The sequence below is a fragment of the Gigantopelta aegis genome, unplaced genomic scaffold (assembly GCF_016097555.1).
Source record: "Gigantopelta aegis isolate Gae_Host unplaced genomic scaffold, Gae_host_genome ctg3412_pilon_pilon:::debris, whole genome shotgun sequence".
Lineage (NCBI taxonomy): Eukaryota > Metazoa > Mollusca > Gastropoda > Neomphalida > Peltospiridae > Gigantopelta > Gigantopelta aegis.
In genome coordinates, this window is record NW_024533330.1 from 69,331 (window position 1) to 90,921 (window position 21,591).

Sequence of the window (21,591 nt, forward strand, 5' to 3'; positions counted from 1 at the left end):
TAGCCCACTCCGTTTGGGTACCAGCAATTCGAATGGTCACAAATTTGTATGACATGTGACAAGTTCTTGTATTTGTGGCCATCCAGTTGAAGATGCAGAACATTTTCTATGTTTTTGCCCAATATATGTTGCAGCTCGCAATACCCATTTACTGAACTATTATAATCTCAAGTGTCATACTTTGCTATTTGGAGATTCAAATTTAAGTGTCCAAGAAAATATCTCTACATATAATATAGTATATTTAAATCTGTTCAGAATTTTCTTATTAATAGTAAGCGTTTTGAGATCATTTAACCATTCTAATTGTTTGCTATTTATTCTTTGTTTCTTCTACACACTCCTCTCTTCTGTTCCCCCAACTATCCGTGTTATCTTTATTGTAATATTGTTCTAACCATCTTGATGTATAACATGTATATTTGTTAAATGTAGGGAGAGGCCTATAGGCACTTGCCTGTTGGCCAATCCCAAATTTGATTTGCTAATAAATATTGTTTAAACCAAGGTTAGTGATCGGCTTAGTATTAGCATGCATGCTGGAACGTTCGGAAGTTAACGTCAATGTTTAGGAAATTGAAATTTGAATTAAAACAACTCTAAAAAGTAGAAAATTTGAAATATCCATGACTATTTGCAATATCAGGTTTGTCTAGAGCCTTAATCATTTTATTATTCCTCATCATGCTCATGTAGTAAATGCTGTCTGTTGTTTGGCCATTTCCAATAACATCCTGCTGGTTCCATCACTGATACCTGCAAGCCGATGTTCTGTCGTATTCAACAACATATAGGAATCATAGTCACTTCGTACCCAAGTCATATCGTACCATTCATTTCGTACCATGCTGCCTGGTCATTTCGTACCATAGTCATTTCATACCATAGTCATTTCATACCAGTATATATAGAAAACGAATCGACTATAGCATAAAAGAAGTGTTTTTGTTATGTTTTTTAAAACTTTATTTTGACAGTTTGAAAATCAGAACACGTTATTGTGCAGCATATCGTTATTGATTGCCATAATACCTGTCAACTGCTATTTCCATTTTACCTGAGAAGAGCCGTATATGGTATTTACTACTAACTGCCAACTTCGATTTTGTGTAAAATGGATCCAGATAATTAGTCAAAAACAACAAAACAACATAATGGACCAACAAAATATTATTTATTTATTAGGTCTTCTTTTCAAACTTACTTATTTGCATCTTATTTGTTTAAGAAATAAACAACAACAACCATTAAAACATTAACTACTCTGATTGCCAAATTAGCCAATTGCTAATGTTTATACAAGTGGCAATAATTTTTAGTCTTTTACTGATAAAATATCCCTTAAATTAATCACAAATTTGTAATTTTATGTTATTTTGTAAAAGACACTACCGGGGTGATTGTTATAAATTGTTATGCCATGGTACGATATGACTTTCAGTTATGATACGAAATGACCAAGGTATGAAATAACTACGGTATGAAATTACTTTTCACAATGGTACAAAATGACCAGGGTACGAAATGACCAAGGTACGAAATAACTTTTTGCAATGGTACGAAATGACCAAGGTACGAAACGACTAAATTAGGTATGAAATGACTATGGTATGACTATGGTACGAAATGACCATGGTACGAAGTGACTAGCAACCTATTATAGTCACCAACCATGATTTCAGAATGTTGTATATTTGGTACTGCATTGGGACTATTGTGTCCTTTGAAAGGGTGAATGGCATACTCATTCAAAAAGTTCTACTACAGTCCCTGGAATTCGACGTGCACACCACATGAAAACAACCAATTTCAAATCGGTGACAGTGTTCGAGATTAACAGTATCCCGATATCCCGGGGATACCAGGATTTAATTTTGGATACCAGACTTCAAGCACCCAGTATCCCACTGGGATACCATACGATGTTGTTGGTTTTTTTAATCCTGCGTTTTTATTTTTTGCTGAACAATGAAAGTTGTCATTTACTGGTGACGTTAAGTAACAATATTTTCGAGCTCGTACCCAGTCTAATGCTATGCCATAACAATATCTTCCCCCAACTCATACCCAGTCTAATGCAAATGCTATTGGTTTTGGATGTTTCCTCCTTTCAAATTTTATTTGAGATGTTGATTCCACATCTGCAGAAAATTGATACAGGTAGGTTTATCATTAATAATGTCAGAATCACTTACAAATGACTGCTAAATATTAATTTATGTTAGTATTATTCAAAAATAGATTCCGTTTGATTGCAAATTTTACGAATTCCGTGATTGCGGTGTTGCAATAGACTGGGAATGAGAACAGTGTTGTCCAAGTTTGTTACAATGTTATTTATGAATTTCATTTAAGGCGTAGTAAAAAAAATTGTTTGGTTCCGGTTACCCGACCGTCCCTAAATTTTTGGTGCCGACCCTAAACTTTTTTTTAACCTTTTCCCCACCTTTTTTTTCCCACCTGTTTTATTTAATAATCCATTAATATCAATCCTAATTTTCGTCGACTCTAAAAACAACTGCAGAGAGATGCCACGAGATCTGTCAGTCCAAGATCTCATTGCCAGAAGACCCGGAACACTTCGCACATGTGCAGTGTCCTTATGGACGACCAAAAGGGAAACTGTTTTCCTGAAAATAGTTGTTTTCTTTTGATATCTCTGCTATGAGGATAGTTAGTATGGAGTTCTTTTTGTTAACTTATTTTGTTAATTTTTATTGACATCTTCGTTGTGTTCATGATGTACATTTTGTTACTGCAATACTTGCAATGAAATAGGCCGGGAAGATCAGTGTTGTTGCTGTAGTTGTGAGGGGGTGTAACCATGTTGTGGATCAGACCTTTGATATTAAAACTTTTTTCCAATGAACAAATTATAGTGTTATTTTAGTGTTATCGTAGTTTATAACCTTACCGTGTAGTATTAGACTTGGGTGGTGTTTACATTAATACCGATTGTGGTTTGACTAGGTTACGACATGGTTTTTTTTTTATAGAAAATAATTAATGATTCTCATTAGAGTATGTATTGTCAGTTGCACTGTAACACAAAGAAAGAGCTTTTAATATATTAATCTGCTATACTATTCAGGAAATATTAGCTCGAAAATGGGGGGGGGGGGGGTTGTTTTTGGCATGTAACAGGAACCAAACAATTGTTTTTACTTGGCCTAAGTGGGATACTAAATTCTCAGGTGGGATACCAGATTTTGAAATGTTAGTATCCAACTGGGATACTGCCCCAAATTTTTAATCTCGAACACTGAGTGACATTCACCCTTTCAAAGGACAGTACAGAGTGGAATGGTGATAACCAGTGGAATGATATTGCCAACAGTCGTGGACATTTCAAATTTTTCTACTTCTTTTTAGAGTTTTGTTTTAATTCAAATTTAAATTTTCTAAAATTTTACGGTAATTCCTAAAAATGGTTAATGTATTCATTAACTGTAAGTTTAATTTGTTGGTAATATTTACCAGTTGATTTGTGTGACTTTCTGATGTTTTTTTCAGTAAAAGTTAGACATTTAAAAACTGTTATTTTTCTTTATAATCTTTTTTTTTTTAGCCATATAATAGCGGATAAATTGTAATGCGAGTAACCAACTATTTTGATAACTAAAAATGTATTAATTGTACAATTTCAAAAATCTTTTCATATAAAAGATCTATACCTAAACACCATAGCTATACACCAATATATCCACTTTTATCATAGCTGTTATAGTATGAGGATTTTAAGTGTGTTCTTTTTTGTCATCTCCTTTTTTTGTAATGCAAGTAACCGGTGTTTACACATTCACAGTATGAAATATATATTGATTATGTGTCTCTGCCAGGGACCATATCTCAGCGTAGTTGTAACTAGTCGTCACCCCGACCTTGACCTCCTGGAGATGTGTTAGGTGGTCTATTTGACCAAGAATTACAAACATAGCATATCATATTATGTAACTGCAGTGGGTGTAACACATAGGTATTAGATATGCTATTACATATATGCAACCTGTATTTGCATAAAACATAATTTATGTATTATGGCCTTAAAAAATATGCTTTTATTGTATTTATTTGTCAAAATAATAGGCGCCTATTCAGCATGCGATATCTTTTTGGCAAAGACCTCAATGACAATTTTTTTTTTTTTTTTATCCATGAACTTCAACATATTGTTGATCACAAAACACATTCATTCTTTAAAATAATTGATATTTAAATTTCGAGTCTTTGTCCGCTTCGTCGTGGAATTGCCCAATCTAATTAAAATTAGCTTCACTTAAATTTTTTTATAAAATAATTAATTTGTAATGTAAAACTGAAGATTGATTTTTTTTTTTTTTTTTTTAAATAAATAAATAATTTGTAATGTAAAATTGAAGACTGATAACCCATCTCGTACGTATTGGTATGGTTCGCTGTACTGCGGCCACTAAAATAGACTCTCCCAATATTTTTAGAATTTGTATGCTCCCAAATAACGTTATAAAAGGCGAAGTGTGATTGGTCAATATTTAAATTATTATTTACAGACGAAATGTTACCTGGACATTGGAGTCTACGCTGTGTTGTTAGCAATCTGATTAAAATTAGATCTACTGGTCTAAATAAGGCATTCGTAATTCACATGAAACATGTCGTATACCCGTATTTATTTTTAAATCACTGGCATGATTCTGCAAGTAAGGTTTTGATTGGTGGACATGAGCTCCAAGTGGCTGCTGTTAGATCCACATGTAATAGTGGAGCTAATTTTAATTAGATTGGGAATTGCCCAGATAATATGTAGAGGCTGAGGTTTGGAGCCAGTCAGGGCAAGCTCTGGTTGAGCAGAAAAATTTGCCAAATCATCTATTAAACTTCAAAAATTGCAAAAACCCAGTTATTTTCTAATAAAATAACAATTATTACATAAAATATATTCACCAAATTAAAATAAATTTCGCCAATTGTTTTTAAAATTTGCAGTTGGCAGAGTGCCAGAGCTAGCCCTACCAGTTCCTTTTATCTTTAGGATTTTGGAATTAATTGATAATAGTATTTTTGTATCTACATAAATCCATGTTAAGTATTCGAACATGCTCCCCTGAATGTCCAGTTTCTCCGTTTCCGATTCTTGAAGGTGAGAGCAAAAATATTGAAAATAAAAGTAATTTCTTTTAGGTACATGTGCATTATCTAGTCAGTTTTGCCAATTTCTCTAAATAGAGAGAGATACAATCAATTTTTAATCTTTACTCAATTTAACATGCCATCTTGAATGTCACGTCCTGGCTCAAAGTTTGAGGTTGTTATTTTAATCATTTAATACAACCAGTCATCATTATACCTTTTATTTATACTTGGAACATTGAGAAGAAGGAAAATTAAAAAGGATTTTTATTTCTGAAAAATAGTTTTAAAATAAAACTAACTTTTGTATGTCAAATCGGCCAGGACGTGACATATTTTGAAAAATAATTTAATATACTAATTATGATATGAAAGAAGGCAAAGTAGTATTTTCATATGCAGTATATTTTAGATATGATGTCCGGATACCTAATTTTTAAATCTGACATAACAGTCATGAAATATTACCAAAAAACAAATGGCACGTCCTGGCTTACAAAAATTAATTTTTCAAATAAAACATAAGTAAGTTGGCAATAAAAGTATATTTGTATGTGCTTAAGGGTGTTATCTTTAAGCTATACTAAAAACTTAGTTTAAAGATCATTTTGAAATGTCCACACCCATGGACCAAATACGACGGAATGGCCCTAATCATGATTTCAAACCAAATGTATCAGGTAGTTTGCTCCACATACTGACATAAAACACATTTGTTATTATATATTGAAATAAAACAAAAATAATTACAATATATCCACATGTTATTTTTTTAATCATTCATGGAGGAAGAAGGAAGTCCTGGTGAAAATATATTACAGGTGAAACAAAATAATATATGATGCTTATTCCAAGTGGTAACTATTGTAAATTTTGCTTTAAATTGATAGATGCCAAAAGTGATTAATGATATTATTTTATGGTAACAGTCGAAAATTAGATGACCAATTGTTTCAACCTCTGCCAAAGGTATATAGCAGGCTTTCTGCTAGAAAAATAATTTGAGGGTATGTAATAAAAACTAAATATATTCAAAGGCGTATAATGGGTGGTTATGGGTTTGAAATGGTGGGTTTTATTGGACATTTTTATTTCATGCACTTTTACAAATTTCAAACAGCAATTCTCTTACTATGATCAATCTAAAAAATTAAAACTAAATATATCCATTAATTTCCAAGATTTTTGGGTACGTACATGTAATTGTACCCTCCGTACCTTCTGGCAGAAACCCAGGTTAGGTAAACAGTTATTTAACTGGTGTAGTAGGGCGGATATGTGAAAAAGATGTTCACTTTTGGCAGGAAGCATGAAAATTGGCATATACGGGTTTTAAGGTATGCTGAATCGAAATAGATGTGGAGACATTTGATAGGATTAACATAACCTTCTCAAAATGAGGTTTTTGAGGGAGGGGTATTTGTGCCAAATTTTGCAGGTTTTGCGCTGTTCCCGATATGGGGGTACAGTTGGTACTTGGCCCACCATCTCATTGTGCCTTCTATGATCAATTAATTCCATATACCTATGCAATGCTAACATAATTATGCCTGATCTCGTGTATTATGTATTACGGTGTGATAGATATTTTATTCTCCATAGACTCTCTTCTATAACCGCTGTCATTAACTGGTCCCTGAAACAATCAATTCTTATATCTATTTTATATGCGGATAAATTTAATAGATTAATTCTTCCTTATGAATGTTAACACTCTTTCAATCCATGCCAAATGGAATAACAGCCCAAATAAGTCATATGGACGTTGTTCATATAGCCCAGTGTAGTGTTTTGTTGTTAACATAGTACCGATAGTCGAAAGCTGTAAGAACAAATAATTATAAGGTTTCTCCCTTTGTATGTTAGATGTGTGAGCAGTCCAATAAATAATATGTATTACGTTCACAAACAAGTTGATAATACACAAATATGGATACATGTATATCTCTTTAACTCAGAAAAAGATGAAATATGGAACATAACATAAGCATGAAATTTGACGACGTCCACACATGATGCAGTCATCATAACTACCACTACCAATGTGTTCTGAAATTGCGGCTGTAACTGCCCATTCACTGTTTCACACACTGTCCTCCACATGCACACAGCTGTGTGCAAGGCAAGTTAGCTTTGTAACATTTGCACCTGCCTGTGCAGTTACTCTTGCAGGCACATTTTACAAGTTCTCGACAGGATTTGGATGCTTCTGCTAAAGTACTCCATAGTGGGGACCAAGTGTCCCCATCTTTCACCCAGCCCCAGTCTGCTGGAGATGGTATATCTGCGTTTGCGATCAGTGACTGACCCCAAACGTGGCCGGCTTGAAATGCTGCACGCTTAGCATGTTGCAATAGTGCAGCGCTGGTTGGGGGATGTTTTCCAGCTTACGATTCCCAAATGCAAACAGCCATTTCCGTGCTTCATTGACATTCAGCAGTCATGTCCATATCAGCTTTACTTAGTAGGCTTGGCGAATGGGAGAGTCTGCTGAAAAGTGACTTGAAGACGTTCGACGATCTCCAAACCTGCCATGCGGTCTTTTTGCCAATGCCACAAAATGCTGATACTGTGTCACAGCCCGAGATGGCGTGTAGAAATAACAACCCCTGGCATGACTCGTCATCGAACTCTGCTGCAATGTTGTGGGCAGATATGTAATGAAATGTTTTTCCGTGGCCAAAGGCTATCCACAGTTCAGTCCTTGAGAATATTTGCTGTTCTTATGGCTAAAACTACAACGTCGGTGTCTGTTGCCTGTATCAGGATTCTGCGATGACCTTGTTGATATGCATGAAATGCATGGAGGAGCATTCTACCATCTGCATCGTCTTGTGTACATGGTGCTATCTGAGAAACATCAATGTCTGGATTGGTGATGACGTTCTCTTGGCAAGTTGTGAGAAGGAGTTTGCTCTCAGGTGGGTGGAAGGATTGCAAGTTACAAGCGAGGAAGTTGAAGAGTCCAGTTTTGTTGGAATCTGACCTGAGGAATGTTTTCCAGTTTGGTGGAAGTCGCGTGCTGGCAGCAACTCGGAGAGGTTCACCCATGCCACGGCGTTCTCGAGCATATGATTTCAAACTTCCCTCCTTGTATACGTCCCATACAATGTCCAGCCGAACCACAGACTGCAGTTGCCTTGCAGTGTAGGGGATGATGTCCGAATTCGCCAAATGTTTGAACGACCTTGTTGGACTGTTTGGGGTCAAGAGCATACATAAGGGCTGCCCCATCAATGATCTTGACATCATCCTCAGGAGCATCTACTGGCCGTGGCACTATTGCCTCCAGACAGCCCATCATATCTGCCTTGTTGCCTTGACGCATTGAGTTATTCTCAGCAAGTGATGGTGGCCATGGATGGTTCTCGTGTTCGAAGAATGAATCGAGGTCTCCATCTCGGGACTGGCATGAGATGTACAATCTCGAGAAGAGCTGCACGTCACTCTTCATAGCAACAGTTTTTGTACTCATTCGGGAACCTTTCTTCTGCCCTGATTTGAACAGTGGCAAATTGTTCTTGTGGATGGGGTCGTACAGTGATTTTGATGATCCGGACATTCTCTCCTCTATGAATGCTTGGTACTGTGTATTTCCAAGTTGTTCAGCTGTTCGGATGGTGTTCACCACTGCCTCTGACATTATTACTTTTGTGTCCAAAGTCACCAACTCAGAACTGTCATCTATGAAAGGGTTTCCCATCTCCTCGAATGCTTCGACAGCACTCTTCATGTTTGAAGCAAACAGTTTCTGTTTACTTGGAATCTGCTCATGGTGACGGTTATTATGTGCATGTTTGTGAGTGCGCTTTCCTTCGAACTCATTAAGAATTCTGCTTATTTCAGGACCTGCCACCATCCAACGTTTCAGGGCCGATTCATCTTCGGTGATCCCAATGATCCCTCCATCACCTTTCAAAATGGCGTTTTGTTGTTCGTGGATTTGGTCATGAGCCAAAGACGAGAACTTGTGTGAGGTTTTCTGGGTGACAGAGTTGCCTTCCAAGAAGTGTGCATGGACATCAGGGCATCGGCTATGCAGTTTCAACATATCGATCACTTGGACAGTTAGCCATCGGGCATAATGGATATGGTCCATAGCAAACATCCATGGAATGATTTTGCCAAGTGTTTCAATATACAGCAGAAAGTTGGCTTCTCTTTGGGATCTTAGAAATTGAAGAAACAACAGCTCCAGCTTCAACACCTTGCTCCAGTACTCAAACTGTGGGTGGGCTATTTCCATATGTTGGCTCCAGGCTTTGAATGTCAGTGTATCCTCTGAGGTTGACTCTTTTTGGTATGCAGCATACGCCCACTTTTGCAAGATGTAGAGTGCGGCGGCAGTCACCTGGTGGGCCCATTGAGCTCTCGATGTGTAAGATCCTTTTTGGAGGGCATCAGCTCTGCCTTCCGTTGTGACATTAGCTGTCGCCATCACAGCCACCCATCCACTGCCATTTAACCAGTCTCCCATCACATTCAGCAGAGCCATCTGCATGTGAAGTCCACCCAGCATCACCACATATTTATGTTCACCATATTGGAGAGGCCAGGACCATTGGATTTTTTGCCAATGGCATACAGTGTTTGGTCCAAGGTGATGACTGGTACCTGTCCGGGATTGACGTGCTCTGTGGCTTTCTGGATCACATTCATACCATGTTTCACCATGGCTAATGAGTGTGCGCTCTCTCGAAAAAGTGGCAGAAGACCAGTGATTGCTGGCAGACGAGGGGCATTCTGCAAACTAGCAAAGTGGGCTGACCATGAAATGTTGTCTGTGCCATGTATTTTTTGTGAATCCTGTGTCAATTTATTCATCTTGTCCAGCCATGTTGTTTGAGCGGTATCCGAGCTTAGGAGCGCATCACCAGGCATCAATGGGAGTTCTAGCTTCGAAGGTAGAGGGTTCTCATTGTGGTAAGTAGCTGGGTTTACTATAGTGTACGTCTCAGGTAGTGATTTGATATTTTTGGTTCTTGGTGTATCTAGTGTAACAACATGGTTACGTGCAGCACCAGTGTTTGAGTCTGAACAATGTTGCGTCAGTGAAATTGTTGTTCCGTGGAACGACGTCTGGGCTGATGTTGATGATGGATCATGGTCAGTATTGTCCAGGTTCCCAGTTGTGAACAATCCACCACGAAGTGATCTTGGACAAACAACGCCATCGTTTTGAAACACCTTTAAGGCATCATTCCCAAGATCTGTTGACACCTGCATGATACGATCGTATGACACTGAAAGTCCATAACTGAAGAATTCATCCACAAGATCTCGCTTTCTTGTTTTAGCATGAAGCAAAAGCCCTAGGTAAAGCAGTAAGGCTGTTTCATTCCTGTTGCGCCTTTTCGACCTCTCTTGATGGAATTGAAGACAAGTAGTCGAGTCACGGACGAGACTGCTCCTCTTACATCGTTGCAGTTATCATGTTGGTACTGAATGTTGGTACCACCAAGTATCATTTGCAACAACGCAACCAGCGACTGGGGTAATATATCATAAGGGATCCTTGGAAATTGTACTTCATCCGGAAGATCTGTGTCCGAACTATCTGAGCTGCTCTCATCAGCACAATTGCCTCACTGTCCGAGTCTTGTTTACTGGCTAGTAATAGAGCGTCACCAATGTCTTTCTTGAATGTGAGGATGACTTCGTAGTTGCTCTTGTTGGCTTCTAGGTTGGGCATCTTTGACAGGAGTTTTTCTTTCAGTCTGGTTGGGTTTACCCTGCTTGATAGGTCAGCACCAAGTTGTTGAAGACGTTGAGTATATAGCTTCACCAAGTCTGATAGTTTGAATATACTGCCAATAGGATGGTCTGATTGCTGGCAATCTTCCATGTATGACATAAGTTCTGCAAGTGCAACTGACTCAGGTTTGAATTGTGCTAACGTTACTCTGCAGTCGCCATCTTGGATTGTCTCCTTTTGTTAAGAATACTTATAACTAAAATGGCAATATATATGCAGGTATCACAATGGGTGTACAACAAATAAACAGCGATGGATTGGATACATGTATCTGGGATGAGGTTTCAACGAAATTTGTTTGTGACGGGTAGTTGCAGTTAAGGTCGAGAGTCCCTGTAGAGTGAAATATCTCTCACAATGCAATAAATTATACACCATGTATACATCCATGTAGTGATATATGCTGCTAAATGATCAATGAAGCCACAATGAGATGGCAGTCCAAACAGCAACTGTACTCTCATAACACGAACAGCTCAAAATCGGAAACAAATGACACAACCACCCCTCCCTTAAAAAACTTATTTTTTGAAAAAGTTGCATTAATTTTATCAAATGTCTCCACATCTATTTCGATTCAGCATACCTTAAAACTCTTATATACCAATTTTCATGTTTCCTGCCAGAGGTGAACATCTTTTCAGATATTTGTTACATATCCGCCCCACTAGTGTAGAGTATTTTAATATGACATACAGAAAGCATTGAAAAGTGCAATTTTATTATGCTTTAATAATGGACATTAGCTTTAAAACTAATTAACCATAATTCCTTCTGGCCACAGTACATATGTTGTTCTTGCCAAAGTGTTAGTATTTTAATTTGAATGACAATATACTGCACTGACGATAAACATTGTTAACTAATGTATCAATTCAGGTTTTGAAGATCAAAAGACGTTAGTATGGAGTTGTTATGGGCTGTCGGTGAAAATTAATTTGGTAATTATAGGTAAATAAATGTGAACTATAAATATTCATATATGAACAAATTGCAACACCTTTATTTAATATGTCATGTTTATATGATCTACATATAGCACCCAAAACACTAGAAGTCAAAACGGAAATAAGCGATCATTGCTCCAGAGCTTATTCTATGTAACATGTATATCAGAAATGTTGATTCATTAAATTTGGTTATGTCATACTAATGTATTGTTAGCAGTGAAATAGTGTGGTCTCAGATCTGCTTTTCTAACATTTCTGCTATACATAATTGGAGGATAATATTTCGAAATCTGAGGTAACCGGAAGTCGGTTCACATGGTTTTTACCTAGGTAACCAATTGTTCGGTTATGTGAACTATATTTGCGTAACCTGTTGGTAACCTAATCGGTTACCTCAAAGTTGTATTGAAATTATATTTTAAATACATAATTTTTTAGCTCAAACATATAGTTAATACAAAAGAAAACATTTTATAAAACAGATTATTTAATGCTTGCTTAATGTGATTATTTAATGCTTGCTTAATGTGTCCGATTGTCGTAATGTTTGTAACTGTTTAAATGTTTATTTTATTTCCTAAAATATATATTTTTGTATAAACTACAAATATTAAGACCATTTAGGCAGGGCTTACCCTGTCCATTGCCAAACTGTAATTTGTTTTTACAAAGTGGCTGGTACAACATTTGGTTAATACAGTATTCCTTGAATTAAAGGGACAAACCCTAGTTTTCAAACACTAAGGCATATTGTTTTTACCTAGACCCTGGTTCAACCCGTAAAAATGGACACTAAGTTTGGTTAATTTACAAACTTGTAACAAATTTGGATACAACAGAATGACACAAGAGTCTGTGGTGTTAAAATACCCTTTTAAAACGCGATTCCATAACCGTTGCTTCTCAGACACACGTGCGTTTTTAAAAATATGAAAAATGCATTTTGTGGTATTAGAAACACCAGGATGACAAGAAACACTTCGGTTGTACGGAAATGGAAAATCTAAACAATAAAATATAAACGGTTCTAATAGTGAAAAATATGCCTTAGTGTTTAAAAACTAGGGTCAGTCCCTTTAACAAAATTTTTCAAGGAAATGCTCTACATATGTGAAAATACCTAAAACCATTAGTCTGAAACATGCTACAATGGCAGCAAACCTGGGGCTTAAAACTTAATTTGTGGTTTTTGATTTCATCATTTATTTTACACTGTTTACACTAACTATTTGTATAGTACTTAGCAAAATATTATTGGTGGTTGCATGATTGAAATTAAGCTTGACTGTAATGATCTTGTTTTTTTTATAGGAAAAGCTATACTAAAGTAAGTGTGATGATGCAATGGCAAGTTTTTCAGCAGGAAGTACCTACACGGAGCTGGGTCAGGAAGATCCGAATTTCGTCCACTTAGACGACAGATATAAATGTTGTTACTGCAAACATGTTCTTCGCAATTCAATGCAAACAAGGTAATTTAAAACTGCTTACTTTCTTTAGAACAAGTGAAAAACATCTGTACGTTCAGAGGTGCACAAATGTGAAATTTTGATGGTTGCCTGGTGGGCAACCAGTAGCTGAAGTTTGGTTGCCCAACATCATCTCTTGGTTACCCACATATTTCATAAAAGTTTTATGAATATAATTTTGAACTGTCAACAATTGCCTGACAAACACAAATCGGGCCTTTATATCCCCTCCCTATCACAACATCGTGTAATGCTGGGGAAAACATGCACACAAACACACAAACACGTGTACGCACATACACTTCATCCCCTACAAACAAAAGTCGCAAACAAACTCTAAAATTATGTAAAGATTAGCCAACATTATTCAGTGCAAAACGACTGCTTAGCCTCTGTGTAGGAGATGAACAAATTAAACACGAGTAATATTACAAAATATTGTTTTTAAAAGGATACATAATTCTGAACAAACAACCCCCACCATTCAATAACGCAAAACGCCGCAGGAATTGCTTAATTGTTGAACGGCTCCTTAGAGTGAGAAAGTGCTGGGATGCTCTGTAAAACAGTGCACACCTGACGATCACGAGTAGCAGGCCTGATCCGCATTTTCAATGATAAAAACATTTTGTCTCATGTCAAATCGACCCTACTTAGTACTACTTGTTTGTCCCTATCCGGATTATTTCGCCACCTAAAACTGTTTGATCTGGCGCATCTGAAGAAAGATCGCACAGATGCTGTTATGTATAAACAGTTTTTCATGGAAATTCAAGACAGGTATCGTGATTACATTCCTGTGTATACAGATGGATCACGGGATGGGAATTCTGTGGCTTGTGCTACAGTTTTTCCATCATACACTATCATTTCCCTGCGACTGCCTGACTCGGCATCAATCTTTAGTGCTGAAGTTTGGGCAGTCATTAAAGCCTTAGAAGAAATCAAGGATTCTAGTGCATCCAAATTTATTGTTTTTACCGACTCACTTTCGTGTCTCCAAGCTTTGTGCAATATGTGTCTTTTTATCTATTGCCAATAAAGATGTTGTATTTTGTTGGGTGCCCAGCCATGTTGGCATCAGGGGTAATGAAAAGGCAGATTCAGCTGCCAATTCTGCTTTGGATTTGCCTCATGCCGGGGTTGGTGTACCTTATACTGGTTTTAAAAATAATATCAACAAATTTATCTTTTCGACTTTCAACATGATTGGGACGGTGCGGTTGCAAACAAGTTTCATGCCATCAAGCCAGTCTTGGGAGAGTGGCAGTCCTCCTATAGGCAGTGCAGGAAGGATGAAATAGTCTTGTGCCGTGCTCGCATCGGTCATACATATTTGACCCATTCATTTATTTTGAAGAAGGATCCTCCACCTCAGTGTGAGTACTGTCAGTGTCTTCTGACTGTGCGACACATTTTGGTGGAGTGTAAGCAGTCGTTAGCAACTTGAAAGGATTTATTTGGACAAAGAAATGTGATGGAATCATTTCGATTCCATCCAGAACTTATTGCAGTTTTTACATGATACTGAATTTTATTCTAAATTTTAATTCGATCTATCTGTGATATTTGTATTTTTACACAGTTCTTTACACTGTTTTTATTTAACTGTTGAATTTTTATACTGATGTTGATCATCACTTTGTTTTTCCCATTACCATAGTTTGACACCCAATAGCCGATGTATTGTTCGTGCTGGGGTGTCGTTAAACATTCATTCATTCATTCATTCGCCACCAAATACATATTTTATATTGACAATATTATTACTAAACCATTTAACAAAAATACAATTTAAACTTCGACAGAACGTCAAATGCGAAATTTATTTTGAAGTAAATTTTTAAAAGTAATTTTTGCCTTTGCAAATACCCAGACCAAGATACAATATTATTACTAAACCATTTAACAAAAATACAATTTAAACTTCGACAGAACGTCAAATGCAAAATTTATTTTGAAGTAAATTTTTGAAAGTAATTCCAAATTTGCAGTAGTCCTTATCAATACCCATTTGGTCTATGAGGCATAACTGTGGTTTTGTTAAAAGCTACTTACATATAGCCATTTTTAAATGCAGTGGATGTTAAAATAATATCCTTATATCAATTTTTACGTTCATTTAATTCATTTCTACCTGCGTTGTGGCAGGCCATCGGTCTACAGGCTGGTAGGTACTGCATCCCAGTCTGGGCATTGGATTTTTAATGATAGGCGATCCAAACCCTGTGTGCTCCGCAAGGCTTGTAGGTGTAAAAGCTTGTCTGACCAGTGAGCTACTGGTTCAATGAATGGTTTATGCTATCCTGACTGTGGGACATGCAATAAAAGATCCCTTGCTGCCTGTTAAAGAAGAGTAGCCTATGTGGCGACAGCGGGTTTCCTCTAAAAACAGTGTCAGAATGACCTATGTAGTTGATAAATTAAAAATCAATGTGCTCTATTGGCGTCGTTAAATAAATTTCTTTTTATTTATTTCTAATCATTCTCTTTTTTTTTTTTTCATTTCTTGATTTCTTTTAATTATTTCATTTATTTATTTTAAATTACATTTGGGCATTATATTAAATGGTATAAATACTATATACAATAGAAAAAAGAATAGGATTTTTTAGGTGATCCAACCTTTTGTAAAACCTTTTAATAGTTAAAGTTTGATTTTATTTAACGACACCACTGGAGCATAATGATTTATTAATAATCGGCTATTGGATGTCAAACATTTGGTAATTTTGAAATTTAGTCTTAGAGAAAAACCCGCTACTTTTTTTCCTTTAGTAGCAAAGGATCGTTTATATGCACCATCCCACAGACAGGATAGCACATACCAGTAGTGTTGCACTGGCTGGAACGAGATTTTTTTTAATAGTGTCTATATTTAGTACATTATTACAATAATACTGCATACGGTGATGAATGTACTGTTTCATCAAGCATCCAGATTTAAGAATAATATATTTGGGTTTAGAAATTGATTGTCCCCCTCCCTCCAAAAACGTTTTGTAAATTAAAACCAGCATAGATATTTCTACATATATGATATTTATGAATGTAAAAAATTCGATCATATCCAGTACTTGCCTCAAAAATAAGATTTTCGCGTAAAAAATCCCCTACAATTAAATTAGCGCCCTGCCCCATCAAAATCCTAGCTAGACACAGCTGTAATCCTAGCTGTATAATGTCATGACATTCAGTCCTAAGTGGGAGACTCGGTGCCATCTTCCTCGTCTGAGGAACAGTGGATACTGATACTGTCACTGTCATTATCATTGACACTGTCATTTTCGTCACTGTCACTATCCGATTCGGAATTACAGTTAATAATAGGGTCACTGTGACTGGTTTACCCTGGTTGCTGATCTAGTTCAAGATTGTAATGACCATCACAATATCGCGTTTTGTTTGGTTAAATTCGGGTATAACGCCTTCTAACAACCAATGGGAATGCACCTATTTCGCAAGATATTTATACAAACATGACTGGTTATGTTACGCGCTACGAAAAAGCACTGCATCAGGAACAAGTCTAATGTTTGTACTCGCAATAAAAATATGTTGGTATGTTGCTGGGACTAATCATTCAGTAAATTTTACACAAACGGTAAATCGGTTCTGCCAAATAAAATGGCACAATAGATGCACGAACGAAATGGTCATTCGTGCAATTTATGCGGGCCTGCAGTGATTCCATAGTTTAAAGAATTAGCAGTATCCAGTGAAACTGAACGGTGGGCGATATTTTACTTCAGAAAGAAAAGTGGGAAGATGAAAACGTAGAACTGGCCTGGAAAACAAAAATTGGCAAAGCATAAAAATTTGGAATAAGCATTATTCTTGTGGTTCAGTAATGCACATGCTCAAAATGTCCCCATCACTGACAAATTATGAGAGTTAAAAGTCAGGTCATTTGGAGCTGAACATTACCGACTTCGCCTATTCCAATGGGTGGCTGCAAAGATTCAAAACAAGACACAACATCGTCCAGCAGGTGAACGTGCCGGAGTTGACAGACGATTGATTACCGACGGACAAAGCCAGGCCAGTGAGATTATCAAGCAGTACGATTTAAAAGATGTCTACAACACTGATGAAACCGGTCTCTTCTACCACATGCTGCCAGGTTGATCCCTCTCTACGACAACCAACAACAAAGGAACCAAAAAATCCAAGGACAGGATAACAATTGTGTTGTGTGCCAATGCCGATGGTTCTGACAAGCTTAAACCACCCATAATAGGGAAATCTGCAAAGTTGGGGTGTCTTAAAGGGGACATACCCTAGTTTTTAAATGCTACGGCATGTTTTTTTACTATTAGATCCGTTTTTGATAACTGAAATTACACTTTACTTAGATTTTATTGTTTAGATTATCCATTTCCGTACATTCGAAATGTTTTTGGTCAACCTGGTGTTTTTAATATCACAAAATGCATTTATCATATTTTTAAAAACGCATGTGCGGCTGAGACGTAACAGCTATGGAGTCGAGTTTTAGTCTATTTTTAGAGGGCATTTCACCATTTCAAAGTCACAGACTCATGTTTCACGCTGTTAATATAACTTTATCCAAATGTGTTATAGGTTTGTAGATTAACTAAACTTCAGTGTTAATTTTCATGGGTTGAAACTAAGGTCTGTCCCTTTAAGACCTTCAATGTAAATTTGTACGTGGACTATGAGGCTAACACAAAGGCTAGGATGAACGGAGAGCTGTTTGCACATTACTTGGAAAACATGAACACACAGATGAAACCCCAGAAAAGACACATTTTGCTTCTCATGGACAACGCGCCTAGCCACAAGATTCCAAAGAAAATTTGGGGTATGTATAACTTGTCCACAGAAGACCACAGACTGAGTAATATCTGATTTTGCCACGTGTGGTTACCTTAGTTTACCTATGGAATTTCTAGGATGTGGTCCTTAAAAAAGGTTATATTAGACCTTAAAAGTCCTTAAAAAGTCCTTAAAAAAGACATCTCAAAAAGAGTGGGAACCCTGAGAAACTTTCTAACATAAGAATTCATTTCCTGCCACGTACCAACCATGACAAGCCATCTTCAGCCACTCGATGCCAGCATTATCCAAGCATTCAAGGGACAGTATAGAAAGATGCAACTTCAACGACTTGTGCAGTGCATTGATGACAACAAAACTGGGAAAGAGCTTCAGTTACCACTCTGTGATGGGATTCGCTTTGTCAAACAAACGTGGGATATTGTTAGTGCGACACACAGGGATTATTCCACGAGAGCCTCACATCGAGATACGCTGGACAGCCGATGAACTGACACCTTTGCAGGATCTTGTTTGTAATGTCACATGCAGACTTGCCATCGATGAAGAAATTGTTCAAAGTATGAAGAAAATTGATGAAAAGTGTGACGACCAGGAAGACGATTCTGACCCTGAACCGGAAGAATTTCCCTCAGCAGCTTGTTCATGAGACGCGATCAAAACGGTACTTCGGTTTATAGAAGGTAATCCACATTCAGTTGAGTCTGATGTAAATTCAGTGACTTAATTCTTTCCAAACAAGAGTTAATTTTTCTGAGCACACAGCAGAAAAACTTTTTGGACTTTTTTAAAAAGGATTGACTTTGACACAGTTCAAATTTACCGTACATGTTTTTACCGTTTTACTGTACACGTTTTTATAATTCCAATGTTCAATGATGATTGACAAATTAAAATTAATGTTTAACTTGTTACCTTCTTGTTGTTTTTGTTTATCGTTGTTATAAACAAACTGCATGTCATTTAGTACATCAGTAGATGTATCAAATGAAAAATATGTTTGGTGGTGCATCCTTGGCACCCTCACTTTAACGCCAACTCAATATAAAGTCAAAATCACATTGGTACCACAGTAGGCGGTAAATCGAGGTTATACTGTATATTATTTCAAACATTGGTCTCATTATTTTAACACATTCTTCACAAGCTAATCTGTTAAAATGTTTTCTAAAAAGGTTGCTGGGTTGAGTGGCCAGGATAATGTGCTTGAATTTCAGTTGGAGTTTAGAATGAAAAGTAAACTATATTCAGTGTTGTATATTTAGATGTGGACATCGTCTGTGTGAGAAGTGTGTTGGCGAAATCTTTGCCAGCGGAGAACCAGTCGACTGTCCAGCTGCCGAAGAAGACTGTGAACGCCTAAAACGAAATGATGTAAGATTAACACTGTAGTTAAAACAACAAGTTACGACACATCTATTTTAAAATTATTTGGACTAGAAAATCTCTTCACAGACACTTAATATTTCATTCATATCTAATTAAATAGTATTTCATATCCGTATTGTCACTGGACGTCTACTGTAGGTGTATTTAAATAGGTGGTGTAGGTTCGCCCCAGACGAGTAAAAAGTTGCTCGGAAGAGCAAAATTTACAATTAGTCATCCACTGGAAAACCAAAATTTCCAAATACAAAGCGCCTGTTTATCCCTTTTGTACACTTGCAATTTTTGTAATTCTGTAATCTGCAGCAAGCGTGTGTGTGTGTGTGTGTGTGTGTGTGTGTGTGTGTGTGTGTGTGTGTGTGTGTGTGTGTGTGTGTGTGTGTGTGTGTGTGTGTGTGTGTGTGTGTGTGTGTGTGTGTGTGTGTGTGTGTGTGTGTGTGAAGACCCTATCGAGTACCGTATTTGACCAGAAGTAGGCATTTATTCGTAAATCATGGTATTTTATGTTGGTGTCCATGAAGTAAATAGCTGAAGAATCGAGAAAAAGCGGTTTAGAACGTTACAATCCAGCACGTTACTAAAATGGATAAGTAGACTCATTGTAAAGTGAGTTTTCGCTTTATCTGTGTGAGCTCGCGCAACGCTGGAATTTCTAAGGAAAACCGAAGGTATACTCCCCCTGAAAATTGTGAAAATTAAATGTCCAGAAATGCAATGTCCTGCATTTATAAGTAAAATTCATCCTGAAAAATAGAGGGGTATACTTTTTTTATATATATATTTAAACTCGTCTGTCATGAACCCTTAACAAACAAACAAACAAACAAGAATCCCCCCCTAAAAAACCCAAAATGAATACCTGGTAAATAAAAATAATAATAATGTTATTCACTGTGAAATCGTTAACCCAAAGTATCATATTTTTTATTATCATTGTAAAGTAAAGCGTGTTCAATTTTTTTTTTTAATCATAAACTCATTTCCAATTTTGCTTCATGCAGATAGCAATTTTTTGTTGCTGTTTTTTATCATTGTAAAGTAAAGCGTGTTCAATTTTTTTTTTTAATCATAAACTCATTTCCAATTTTGCTTCATGCAGATAGCAATTTTTTGTTGCTGTTTTTTGCATTCACAAATTAAAGGAAATAAACATTTAGTAATACAGGGCTTACAAGTGCTTTGTATGATGTGAAATTGTTTGAAACATATTATGTTTTGGAACAAGTTAATTTTTTTGTGGGCAAGTGAAATATATCTATTGTGCACTAGGATACGTTATGCAGGAGGGAAGAGGTGTTTGTCAAGTGTTATGTATCCTTTTCAAAATATGTCTTTATATTAATATTTTTAAAAATGAGAATTATTTATATTCAGATTGCAAATTTTTCACTTCACAATTGGGAATGGTGCCGATTATCGGTCTAGAAATGTAGGTGATAAAACCCTGGTGACTTTAAAAAATATATTCTTGCAGTATTAGATGTTTGTTGGTTGGTAGGATTGAATATCCTTTTCAGACCCATTGGGGTTTTTTTCCAATCACAACCAGTGCCCCACAACTTTTATATCAAAGGCTGTGGTATGTGTTGTCTTGTTTGTGGGAAAGTGCATATAAAAGATCCTTCGCTGCTAACAGCAGGTTTACTCAGAAGACTGTGTCAGAATTACCAAGCTTTAATGTTTGACAATTTAATCAATAGCTAATTAATTAATCAGTGTGCTTTTGTGGTGTCATTAAGGAAAAGAAGCTTAAAAAACCCACTTTATTATAGTTTTGACACTGACATTAAATTATATTTTACAGATTTATCCGGATAAAAGTGTCCGGAGAGAAATCCGGAACCTGTCTGTTCATTGCAAGAATTCCAATGTAGGATGTGTTTTTGTTGCACCCTGGAAAGATATTGAGGTATGTTTAACAGTTCATAAATCTTTAACATTACAGCCATAGTTTAAAAATGTGCTGAGGTATCCTTAAACAAATATTCCTTTCTTTCCTTTGATTTGAATATGTTTGAAGTGGTTTGAACATCTGGCACCATCTTCAAATTGCCTTCCCATGATAGTAAAATATTTAATATTAGCGGTCATCTTGTCCGGCACAAAAACTGCTATTTTTATT

General features: G+C 36.5%; 1 long non-coding RNA gene across 1 annotated transcript; it reads left to right on the forward strand.

Moving 5' to 3' along the window:
* Positions 1-13,165: 13,165 nt before the first annotated feature.
* Positions 13,166-21,378, forward strand: LOC121392146. The gene is made up of 3 exons (XR_005960418.1): positions 13,166-13,286; positions 19,349-19,457; positions 21,274-21,378. It is a non-coding gene; the product is annotated as an uncharacterized LOC121392146 (long non-coding RNA).
* The last annotated feature ends 213 nt before the right edge of the window (positions 21,379-21,591 follow it).